Raw genomic sequence first — 13538 nt, 5'->3', positions numbered from 1 at the left:
CCCCTCTCACTCCTTTCAATTTTCATCACTGGCGGAGAGCAAGGGAAGGGCCAAGGTACCCTCCCTTTGCTTAGCAAGGAGCTTCACCCATAGTTGCTTAGAAATGTTACATTTTAGGGACTTCTGCCCCATTTAGGCTTTTACCTCTGCAAGTCTAATTTATTTGTGTCATAATAAAGGTAACCCATTAATACTCAGCTGTCTCCTCTGTGTGGTCTTTCCGCATCCAATGCAATGTATTGCTTTTTTACACAAAGGGAAATATAGATGCTACCTATGGTTGCTGCCAGTAAAGCAATTAAAAAGCATTCCAGGAGCCTTGCCCTGAACACTTTCATTGGTTTTCCTTAACAAAAGGAAAAAGCTCCTGATCCCCCCCAAAATACATTGTTCCATACTAAAAGGATGACCTGACCGCAAAACACGATGTAGTCATCTGCTCATTTTTCAAGAAAGCTCACATTTTTAAATGTAGCATTGCAGGAAGATTCTTCAATTCTAGATCAGCTTTTATATCCCCACAATTGTTTAGCTATCAACAGCAAACAAGTCCAAATAGGAACCCCATGTAGCATGCACCCTAAGCATGTTCATTTTTTGGTTTGGTTTGTTTGTTTAAAAAAACAAGTCTAACGTACTTCATTGCAACGCACCCAAGCGCATGAGCTCCTCTCCTGCTTTCCTATGCTGAATAGATCTAAAAGCCATCTCTCTATATATATAAAGGTGAAAAAACACTTACGCCACAATCACAAAATCTCCACAACCATAAAACCTACAAACTTGAAATTTGGCACATATTTTCCGCTTGGCTTCTAGGTGCTTGCTAAGGAAGGATTTTTTCAAAATTTATTTTATTTTATTTATTTATTTATTGTTAGATTTGAAAGGGACCATGAAGGCCATCAAGTTCAACCCCCTACCCAAGCAGGAACCCTATAGCACACCAGTCAAGTGGCAGTTCAATCTTCTCTTAAAAATGTCCAGAGTGTTGGAGTTCACCACGTCCGCTGGTAGGTTGTTCCACTGGTTGATCGTTCTCACTGTCAGGAAATTCTTCCTTATTTCCAGGTTGAATCTCTCCTTGGTCAGCTTCCAGCCGTTGTTCCTCGTCCGGCCCTCTGGTGCCCTGAAGAATAAAGTGATCCCCTCCTCTCTGTGACATCCCCTCGTATACTTGTAGACTGCTATCATGTCTGCTCTGGCCCTCCTTTTCTCTAGGCTATCCATGCCCAGTTCCCTCAGTATTTCTTCATAAGTCTTGGTTTCCAATCCCTTAATCGTCTTGGTTGCTCTTTTTTGCACCTTCTCCAGAGTTTCAATGTCTCTTTTGAAGTGTGGTGACCAGAACTGAATACAGTACTCCAGGTGTGGTCAGACCAGGGCGTAGTAGAGTGGTATTAAGACTTCCCTGGTCTTGAAGTGTATTCCCCTGTTGATGCAGCTTAGGATTGTATTGGCTTTTTTAGCTGCTGCTGTACATTGTTGGCTAATGACTATCATATCATTAGTATTTCTTATATTATTATTAAAACCTCTGATGCTAATTACTTAGACATTCTACTACTACTCCCAACCTGAAAAATAACTTTGGAGAAAAGGGGATAGCATAGGAGAGGGGCAAATATGAAGGAGAGAAGAAGCAAGTAAGCCTGAGGGAGAGAATGGGGACATCCTCTATCATAATCCTTACTCAAAGCCCCAGTTACAGCACCAGTTCTGACGTTTGGTGCTATATTTCAGTTTTATGCAGTACTGAAATGAATCAAGTAATTCTATTGAATAGAGCCTTCCATATAATATCTGGATCTCAGTGAAAAGGCTGCACTCTGAAGCTGAATAAAGATAAAGCACCAGCAATTCAAGAAGAAATATCTTTATGTCTAGAATTATGAGATAAGGTGTAGAGGGAAGAGAAGTAAGCAGCACTGGGAGATATACAGAAGGTGGTGATGTCTGTCAAAATTCAACAATATCACATTGCTTTTAATGAGGACTAAGTGGTTCATCCCAGATTCTGCAGATGCCAACTATGCATTAACAGCCAAAACACACACACACACAAAGCACAGTTTGATAACACAAAATGTTTAAAGCTCTGTCTCTTTTGCTTTCAATGGGTCTCATGGGAACAATTCAAGATGCTAGATTATGAACACTAATGTCCCTTTTAATGGTTCAGGCCCAGCTTACCTAGAAATTTCTTCTCCATCTGTCCACTCAAGTTATGGATTCCAAGATTGCTAAGAAAGATTTGACAGGGCTGCAAACCCTTAATATTTGTAATAGGGTTGAGCAGCACTACTAATTGAAAAGGGAAAAGGAAGTTTGAAGCACATATGGACCCACATGTAACACTTGGCAACTCCTTAAATCAAACACCTTTTTACAGAACCATGCAAGAAAGATTGCGTAAGTCCAAAACAAGATACAGGTTCTTTATGAAGTTTTTAGTTTGTACCATTTGAGTTCCCTGTATGGTCTGCATCAACGTGTTCCTCTTTCAACCCCATTCATGGCACAGTCTTTTAATTTTTAGGAGGTTTATTGTGTGATACATACAGTATATGCTGCTGCTTGTATGTTGAGCTAGGAAAAACTCCAATGCAGAACTTTAATTAGATAAGGCTTTGATCAAATCTCCTAGATAAAATCAGATTTTGGGAAAGAAACAGAAGAAGGACCTGCTTTAAAGGAACAGATGGAATCTGAAAACTACGAAACAGTTTATAAACTTCTGAAGACCCTCATAGATTCAGTGGTGATGATGCTTTTGGATTATTATAAACAATATTCCTGCTGAAACCTCCACATTTAGAAAATTCTGAGAATGAAGCTGAGTGATGAGATTAGTTCTCTGATAAGAAAAGAGAGCAGTTAAATGCTGTTTAAATTCTATAAAGATAGTCTTTGACTTGCAACCAGTTCCAAAGTTACAATGGACCCTTCAAACTGATCTGGTTCCACAGTCACAATGGCTCTACCCTATGATCATGTGACCATTTTTCACACACAGCCAACTGGCCCGCATTTCCATTGTTTGTAACATCCCACAGTCACATGGCTGAAATTGATGATGCTTTTGCCAGTAGCAGTGTTTGACAAAAAAACACTCCATAGAAAACTTTTGGTTCCGCTTAACAACTGCAAATTTATTTGATGACTATAATGATTCACTTTAAAAATATCACAAAAAAGGTTGTAAAATTGGATTGGTTACAAGATGGCCTACTTTATTATTGACACAACATTTGTTTGTTTGTTTGTTCATCCATTTATTTATTTATTTATTTATTTAATTAATTAATTTGTATGCTGCCCCTCTCCAAAGACTCTAAAAACATGTGATCGTAATGGGAAGACTCCATTATGGTTATGAGCCAAAGGCTACAGGTATACCCAAACTTTTTCAGTACACTGCTTTAGACTTGGTTCAGTTTCTCCAAGGTGACCAGCAATAAAAAAATAGCAGTAGTGGCATTTTACAGATCTGTCCTGGACCTATCAATACAGCTTCAATTCAACTCATCTGCCAATATTCTTGAAGCTAAAAACTTTCCTTTTAATCCTGCATGATTGGGATTTAAAACTCATGATAATAAGTGAATTGCCAACTTTTATAGAAGCCAGTGTCTATGTTTATGTCTTGCAATACCAAGGTTCTGTGAATATCAAAACTAAAATAGAATCAAATCGATTGGATCTTAATTCAATCATTTTACTTTAGTTTCAATTTCTTCCTCTTTTAATTTTTTTATTTTTTTACTTTGCTGTGTCCTTTAGTAACTTAAAGACACTGGAGATGGACCTTGCTCCAACAGTTCAAGTCTTTGCACTGTGTGCTCCCGTCACTCACTTCAACTTCTAGCAATATGAAAGCATAATATACATGAATTGATAAATAAGTCCCACTTTGGAGGGGAGATAAGACAGCACTTTGTACAGATGGTTAGAATCTTGCTAGTTCTGGACCTTTCTGTTTGTAACATCCATTTGGGAGGCAGCTTCAGTGGAAGAAGAGGGCTCTGTATGGCACTGTAGGAAAAATGCTCATCTTTATTTCCCGTGCGGAGCAAGTTTCCCCCTCCCCCCATCTTGGGAAGCATTTCATTTATTTATTTATTTATTTTGTCAAACATGTATTAGATCAGTGTTTCCCAACCTTGGCAACTTGAAGATATTTGGACTTCAACTCCCAGAATTCCCCAGTTGCCAAGGTTGGGAAACACTGTATTAGATAATATATGAGGGTCGCCCAGAAAGTAATGCATCACATTTTTTCCTTCAACAATTATTAATTGAATACAATGAAACTTACAAGAAATAATTATGTTTCTTCTACGCTCCCTATTTTTCCACGTAATCTCGGTCCCGTTCTATAGCCTTTCTCCAGCGAGACACAAGGGCGTATATGCCCTATCAGTACCACTCCTTGTTCTGGTCACGAAGCCTTGGAGCTCTGCTGAACCATCTTCTAATGGCCTCACCCTCTGTGCCCAGCAACTAACTGTACTTCTGTTGACTGCAGATTCTCCATAAACTGTACACAAACATTTGTGAATGTTCCCAACAGGTTTTTTTTCTCCGCAGCGATAAATTCAATGATGACATGCTGCTTGTAATGTACATCACTTACAGATGCCATTTCGAAACTCTGCTGCAGCTATGCTATCTGTCGGAAGAAATGCTAAATTTACACATGCACTCCTGACAATTCAAATAATGTATATCTAAAGTTTTGCATTCGTACCACTATTGTAGGTTGAGAAAAAAAAGTGGTGCATTCCTTTCTGGGTGACCCTCATATATCTGTATAAACATGATTTGAATACATGAACTGAATGTGAATAAAAGGGACCATTGGGACAGAGACAGTAGGCACACTGGTGCACTTATGCATGTGAGTGTGAACCAAAGAAGTCTAGCAGACTGCCAAATTACTCGTCTTCGTCAAGCATTGTAGTCTCCTACTTAATGTACCATTGCCATATACAGTGGTACCTCATGATACGAACTTAATTGGTTCCAGGAGGAGGTTCATAAGGTGAAAAGTTCGTAAGACGAAACAATGTTTCCCATAGGAATCAATGTAAAAGCAAATAATGCGTGCAAATCCTTCAGGAAAATCCCAAACTTTAGAAGGGAGGCGAACAGAGGGCAGGGAGGAGCAGCTAAAGGGGTTGGGTGGAAGAAGCAAGGCTAGGCTAAAGGGTGAGTGGGAAGGAAGAAAGGCAAGGGGGGCGTCCCTCTCTTTTCTTTCTTCAAAAGACACCCTTTCAGTGCCTGTGCAAGCGCGCTGTTCTCCTACTTTTTAAAATGCAAACTCTTTCCCCCTCCAAGCCGCCCCTCCCTTTTCTTTCTTCAAAAGACACCCTTTCAGTGCCTGTGCAAGCACGCTGTTCTCCTACTTTTTAAAATGCAAACTCTTTCCCCCTGCAAGCCGACCCTCCCTTTTCTTTCTTCAAAAAAGGGGAAAAAAAGAAACCCCTTCATCCCAGCAGCAGCGGCTTGGGTTCGTATGGTGAAAATAGTTCGGAAGAAGAGGCAAAAAAATCTTAAACACCGGGTTCGTATCTCGAAAAGTTCGTTAGAAGAGGCGTTCGTAAGATGAGTTACCACTGTATATGCTAAATAAATAAGTAAATAAGCAAGTAAGTAAAAAATTGAATTATCCCCTTTCTTGCAATCTCCTCCTCATACTGTATGGATAAACATAGCCAGCTCCTTCAATCTTCATCTCAAACACTCCATTTCTAGTCCCCAATAAGCTTTCAGGCCATTTCTGAAACTCTCCCTTTTCAAGTTGAAAAACCTGCACACAAACAAGGCATACAACACAGTGTAGCCATTGTTTTCAGTGATTGGAATCAAGTGTCCAATAGCAGGGTTTTTTTTAGTTTAACTTAATTTTAATTAAAAGGCATGACATTTTTTAAAAAAATCTTCATCAGATTCTTTCAATGATTTAGATACTGTACTTCCATCAATTGTATTCAGGATGGAGGGAATACAAAAGAGCGGGACGCCATTTCTCCATCAGCAACTGATAGCATCTTCTAGCATTACCCGGCTATTGTTGATTCAATAGAAAACATATCCTCATTGCTATTACAACAGGAAAATGATAGCAGTATGACTGTAAAAGACACTATCATTAGTGGAAACCTGCAGAGAAAGAGAGAGTATGCATGAGTGAGAGAAAGGGATTATGTCTGAGAGAGATTTTTAGTTAATTTCTTGTATTTAGTTAATTTCATATATTTTGAAACTGCACCATCTGATTGCTTCACAGTTAATTACAAAAAGTGCACTTCCTTGCTTCCCCCCCCTCAAACAATCCCCCTCAAACAATCAAAGTAGTAATTAACTCTGGGGGGGGGGAAGGCCTGTTGGGAGGACGGAAGCTAATTAAGTCATGACCTGATCTTGGATGGTACTAGAAATCACAGCACAGCACTGATGGATTAAGAACAAGTCATTCACTCTGCTCTGATGGGACTAAAGACAGACTTTAGAGGAAGGGTTAGCAGCATCACTTTTAGCCTCAGGCATCTCTAAATGATACTCATAGTCACAAACAAGTCTAATTTTCAAAAAATTATGAAACTTTCCAAGATTCCTATGCTATTTATGAAATCTCACGAGAATATCAATGTCTTTTCAATCAGAATAGAACTGGACGGGATCTTGAGCAAGAGGTTACTCCAACCTCTTGCTCAAGCAGGATACTGATAACAGATACCTTATTCCATTTCAGATAAGTGGCTTTTCTTAACCTTTGTAGATGAAACCCCTTCAACTTCTAAAGACAAGCTTCAATTGTCAGGGTTCCAGCTGATGAACCCAGCCAATTCAGCACTCCAAGACTTTCAGCTGTCTTAAAAACTGTTTTATTGAGTATATCATTTCAGCCTGGATGAAAACAAAACCAGCTCTAAATATTTCCCACTGTTCCAGTATAGCTAAAGAATAGATAATTCCCTCCCTCCCTCTTGGTCATAGGTCACATTGTCCAATTAGGTGTTCTGACATCTCCTTGGCAACTCCCCTAAGTCTCTCTCCAGCACTGGTTGAGATGGCCTTGATTCCCACAAAATGGTCTGTTGTTGTCTGGTCTGAAGGAAACTACACCACTTCATGGTTATCCAACATCTTCTTTAAAACTTTCAGTGTTGGAGCATTCACAACTTCTGGAGGCAAGCTGTTCCACTGATTAATTGTTCTAACTGTCAGGAAATTACTGTTTTTATTTATTTATTTTGTTTTGTTTTGTCAAGTACATATTGGGGTATACAAAGATATCATAATATTGATATACATAATACTAGTAAAAGAGAAACATTAGGACAAGGGATGGAAGGCACTCTGGTGCACTTATGCATGCCCCTTACTAACCTCTTAGGAATCGGGAGAGGTCAACAGTGGATAGTCTAAGGATAAAGTTTTGGGGGTTAGGAGATGATACTACAGAGTTCCATGCATCAACTACTCAGTTACTAAAGTCATAAAAAGCTTCTCACCTTGATTGGTTTCCATCCATTACTTCTTGTTCTATCCTCAGGTGCTTTGAGGAATAGCTTGACTCCCTCTTCTTTGTGGCAAACCCCGAGATATTGGAACATTGCTATTCAGTGACTTTCTCAGAGGTGTTACCGGTTTGTGGCCAAGAGGATAAAACAACGTGTATCAGAGAGTTTAATGTGTGGTTAAGGCAGTGGTGTAAAGCCGAAGGTTTTGGCTATGTAAGTCATGATGTCAGTAGGTGGTCTAATAGGGAGTTGTTTAAGAGGGATGGTTTGCATCCATCATACAGAGGTACCCAGGTACTCGGTGAGGAATTCAGAACTTTTTTGGACAGGCATTTAAACTAGGTAAAGGGGACAGAGATGTAACTGATGTGGGTGATTTCTGTCCCCGACCAATGAGGATAAAGCAGTTTTTGGAAGCTTATGAAAAGGGAGCTGCAAATAATATAGATGTAGTTGTTGATGATAAAGGACAAACTAATAATGAAAATAATGTTCTTCGGGTAATGTGCACGAATGCTCGAAGCTTGAGCAACAAGCACTGTGAATTAATGGCCATAATATCTAGAGATAATTTGGACCTGGTTGCCATAACTGAGACATGGTTTAAGGATTCTAATGAATGAGAAATATCCATACCAGGATATACACTGTATATGAAGGATAGAATAGAGAGAAGGGGAGGTGGAGTAGCCATTTATATTAAAGAAAGTCTAAAAACAAAACTAATTCAAAATACATGTCAAGATCTAGAGACTCTCTGGATTTGCATGCAAAATAAAGAAGGTTCTGTCATTAGAATTGGGGTGATCTATAGGCCTCCAGGGCAATCCGAGGAATATGACAAAAGATGGTGGATGAAATTACCCAAATGGCAGTAAAGGGAGATATTGTGGTTATGGGTGATTTCAACATGCCTGATGTTGACTGGAATATCCCCAGTGCCCTTACATGCAAAAGAAAGAATATAGTAGAGGCCTTTACAGGAGCAGCTCTGGCACAGCTGGTTAAGACACCAACTAGAGGGGAGAATATTCTAGATTTAGTTTTTACGAATGGGAATTGGGTTTCAGATGTCAAGGTGGGAGAAAAATTAGGTTGCAGTGACCATCTATGTTTGTGGTTTGATGTAAAAACTCATTGTGAGTTTGCAACCAAAGTATTGGATTTCAGAAAAACAAATTTTAATGCAATGGGGGAATATTTAGATAATGAATTAAAGGGGAGGGATAAAATGGCAGGAGCGAGCACCCAGTGGACTGTATTAAAAAAGGCCATCTTAAAAGCCACTGGACTGTATGTAAGACAAATAACGAAAGGTAAAAGGAAGAAGAAACCACTATGGTTTAGCAATGATGTAAGGGCTATAGTCAATGAAAAAAAGGCTGCCTATAGGAGGTATAAAGAGTCTGGAAATATAGCTGATAGGGAGGTGTATAAAATGAGACAGAAGGAAGCGAAACAGATAATATATGCTGCTAAAGCCTCAAAAGAGGAAGAAATTGCCAAATCTGTAAAGAAGGGGGATAAAACCTTCTTCAGATATATTAGTGATAAGAAGAAGAAAAACTGCGGCATCACGAAGCTTAGTACCGGGAATAATACATGCATTAATGGGAATAAGGAGATCGCTGACCATTTCAATAGCTACTTCTGTTCAGTTTTCTCAAAAGACACCTTACAAAATAATACTATAGAGGGATATAGCATTGCTTCCAGCTGTACGGATTCAGCTCCAGTGATCTTAGAAGCCGATGTCTTAGAAGAACTTGAACGATTAAAGATAAATAAGGCGATGGGTCCAGATGGCATCCACCCCAGAGTTCTTAAAGAACTCAGATCTGTCATTACTACCCCCCCTGACTGATTTGTTTAACCAATCCTTGTTAACAGGAGAAGTTCCTGAGGATTGGAGAATGGCCAGTGTTGTGCCTATTCACAAGAAGGGCAGTAGAGAAGAAGCTGGTAACTACAGGCCAGTTAGCTTGACATCAGTTGTAGTTAAAATGATGGAGACTCTACTCAAAAAGAGGATAAATCAGCACCTAAAAAACAATAACTTATTGGACCCAAATCAGCATGGCTTTACTGAAGGCAAATCATGTCAGACTAATCTCATTGATTTCTTTGACTATGTCACAAAGGTGTTGGATGAAGGTGGTGCCGTGGATATTGCCTACCTGGACTTCAGCAAAGCCTTTGATACTGTTCCACATAAAGAGCTGATAGATAAATTAGTGAAGATTGGACTTAATCCCTGGATAGTTCAATGGATTTGCAGCTGGCTGAAGCCTAGACATCAGAGAGTTATTGTTAATGGCGAGTATTCTGAGCAGAGTCAGGTTACAAGCGGTGTGCCACAAGGGTCTGTTCTGGGTCCTATTCTTTTTAATATGTTTGTGAGTGACATAGGGGAAGGTTTGGTAGGGAAGGTTTGCCTATTTGCCGATGACTCTAAAGTGTACAATAGGGTTGATATTCCTGGAGGCGTCTATAATATGGTAAACGATTTAGCTTTACTAGATAAATGGTCAAAGAAATGGAAACTTGGCTGCATAGCTAGAGGTATAACAAGCAGGAAGAGGGAGATTATGATCCCGCTATATAGAATGCTGGTGAGACCACATTTGGAATACTGTGTTCAGTTCTGGAGACCTCACCTACAAAAAGATATTGACAAAATTGAACGGGTCCAAAGACGGGCTACAAGAATGGTGGAAGGTCTTAAGCATAAAACGTATCAGGAAAGACTTAATGAACTCAATCTGTATAGTCTGGAGGACAGAAGGAAAAGGGGGGACATGATCGAAACATTTAAATATATTAAAGGGTTAAATAAGGTCCAGGAGGGAAGTGTTTTTAATAGGAAAGTGAACACAAAAACAAGGGGACACAATCTGAAGTTAGTTGGGGGAAAGATCAAAAGCAACATGAGAAAATATTATTTTACTGAAAGAGTAGTAGATCCTTGGAACAAACTTCCAGCAGACGTGGTAGATAAATCCACAGTAACTGAATTTAAACATGCCTGGGATAAACATATATCCATCCTAAGATAAAATACAGAAAATAGTATAAGGGCAGACTAGATGGACCATGAGGTCTTTTTCTGCCGTCAGACTTCTATGTTTCTATGTTTCTATGTCTCCTAGTCCTTGTTTTCATTAAACTAGACATACCCAGTTCCTGAAACTGTTCTTCATATGTTTAAACTCCAGTCTCCTAATCATCTTTGTTGCTCTTCTCTGTACTCTGTAATCTTTCTAGAGAATGTATGTATGATGTATGAGATATTATCAGGTTTCTAGTTGAAAACATAGAATCCTTATGAGGTTTGGGCAATGAGAACATGCTACTTGAAGAGTTTTCAGAACCACCAGTCTTGAGTTTCCTGATCTGCTTAATATAACAATGCCCAAGTCAGTACGTAATTATGACATTTCCTTCCTTCAGAAATCATCTATTGCTCTTTTCTTCTTCTTTGTATTATTTATAATCATTTGTCTTCTCTGGGTATAAAAGATCTGAAAGAGGGGTTGTATAACCCTGCATTTCTGAATTTATTTGGGGGGGGATCATAGTTGCTGACCCCTTGCTTCAGTTATACCAAGGCACTAGGTGAAGAAACAATGTGGTTTTAACAAGTCTATATGTAGCCTCTGGTAATTCTGAGTTGCACTTGTAATTATTGAAAATGAATTTGCGAAATAATTGAGAAGGCAAAGAATGTCTGATGACTGTGTTAAAGACACCACATAACCACTTTGCTTTGGTCTTCATAGTAAAGAAACTATACTGATTGCAAAGCAGTTTTGAGAGTGGTATTTACTCAAAGCATTGTCTAAGACAAAGCACTCTCTGAAAGATCTATATGAGCCTTGTATTTTGCTGGGTGTTGTAGCCAAATCCTTGCATTCTTCATGATTGGAAACAATAGGCAAAACGATGGCATTTACAACACAAGCACTACCATGATCAAAGCAATTGTTTTATTTATATCTGAATGATTCAGAATGTAATGTTTTGAGAAACTGAAATATAGGAATCATTGATGGTTCTTTTATTTCTTAGAAATATCTTGAAAAACATTTCTGTCTGAATTCCATATCATAATGAGAGTGAGACACAATGGCCATCGTTCATCTGAAGACCAAAACAAGTGTGTCTTTTAAGAGGAATTGGCACATAGCCAGCTATAATTTCTGTTTCCAGAGTCTGGGGTTAGTATTCTTTTCACCTGTAGAAATGAATTTTGCCCCAAAAGAAAATGTGCATAGAGGCAAGTGAGTTTCCTGCTGCTGCTAAGTGCTAAAGCCAGTAGAAAGACAGCTTATTTAAATTTCAAGAGCAGAACATATTAAATGGGCTCTTTTTCTCAGTTAATCATTAATACATGGCAGTCAACCTGGTAATCTGTTGACAACTTTTAACAAGGAAGTATGATGGGATTTTCCCTAGAGCACCAAAAACTACATAAGACATCCAAAGGAAGAAAAAGGCCAGTTTAATTCTGGGAAGAAAAAAAAAAAGAAACAGCTTTCAAGGTAAAGAACAAAAACAAAACACACACAAGGATGAATTATACAACAAAGGCATAAAATAGATTTTGAAAGTGCCTGCTTTCTCTTGACATAAGATCTATCCACCCAACAGAGTATTAGGATATTTTTTGTTACAGGAGGGACACAAAAATGAACCTTTCTCAATCTTTGTTAACATTTTGCAGAATTTAAATTGATCTCACAGTGAGATCTTGATGCATCACTTCATGGCTCAAATGGCTCAAATTCATACTGGTAGATACCATGGATATTGCTATATAGTCATTTGTCTTGGCATATTTATTCTGCTAAGAATGATGACCTATGATGTGAACGTGGGCAAGATTCATGCCCCACTTGGTTCTCTTTGGAAATATGGGAAATTACAGACTGTATCTAGAAGGCAGTTAATGTTTCATTAAAAGAGAGGTAAAATATCTCCTATGTTGGGTAATATAATAAGGGAATACAGTATACTGTTTTATCAAGAGATACAATTCTGAAATATTACATTCTGACCAATCTTAATAACTATCATCTGTATTCATCCAATGTTGGGTTCCAACTACCCATCTTAGAGGAAGCCAATTTTGTGGACCTTTGTAATAATATTCAGAATGGGCATTGGATGGAAACTATGCTGATCACCTGGTCGATAACCTAGATTAGGTCTTGAATGGGAGAAGTGGATCCTTCTTGGTCCTCTTAGTTCAATGCCCTTCAATACTACTAACCTTTCAGGACATTTGTATGGTTGTTAGTTGAGTTGATTGTTCATTCTGCTCTTTAAGCATATGATAGAAGAGAGGTCACTGAGGAAATTGCCATGTTGTCCTGACATGAAATATGAAGGCTGTTTGAACCCCTTACCTAGTTCAAGAATCCAAATAACAGCTTCATAACCAGTCTCTGTTTTAAAATCCTGAGCTCCCTATGCAGTAGTTTCAAACATCTATCCATCTATCTATCTATCTATCTATCTATCTATCTATCTATCTATCTATCTATCTATCTATCTATCTATCTAGTTTTCGGAGAGGGGCGGCATACAAATCCAAATAATAAATAAAAAATAAATAAAATCTATTATCTATCTATCATCTAGATATACTATAGCTATCTAGTATCTATCACAATTCTATACCACTAATCTGATCCAAGTGATTCTATTATCATTACGATATTTTTCTTGGTCTCCAATCAAAATCTGGTTTTTTATTTAAACCTATTGCTTCTTATTCTTATTCTTATTCTTGGACAACTGTGAACAACTATGCCCCATTTACTATAGGACTTCACTTCAAATCCTTGATGATAGCTGTCAAAGCTGTCTGCTTTCATATCTAGGCTTTCATCTTATCCAACATTTTCAATCATTTCTCATATACATTTTCTTCCATGCCCTTTATTGCTTTGGTTATTCTCATTTGAATATTTCAGTTTGTTACTCCTAAAATGAAGTTCTCAGAAT

This window comes from Erythrolamprus reginae, chromosome 1 (genome assembly GCF_031021105.1).
Source record: "Erythrolamprus reginae isolate rEryReg1 chromosome 1, rEryReg1.hap1, whole genome shotgun sequence".
Lineage (NCBI taxonomy): Eukaryota > Metazoa > Chordata > Lepidosauria > Squamata > Dipsadidae > Erythrolamprus > Erythrolamprus reginae.
Note: the sequence above shows the minus strand (reverse complement) of the source record.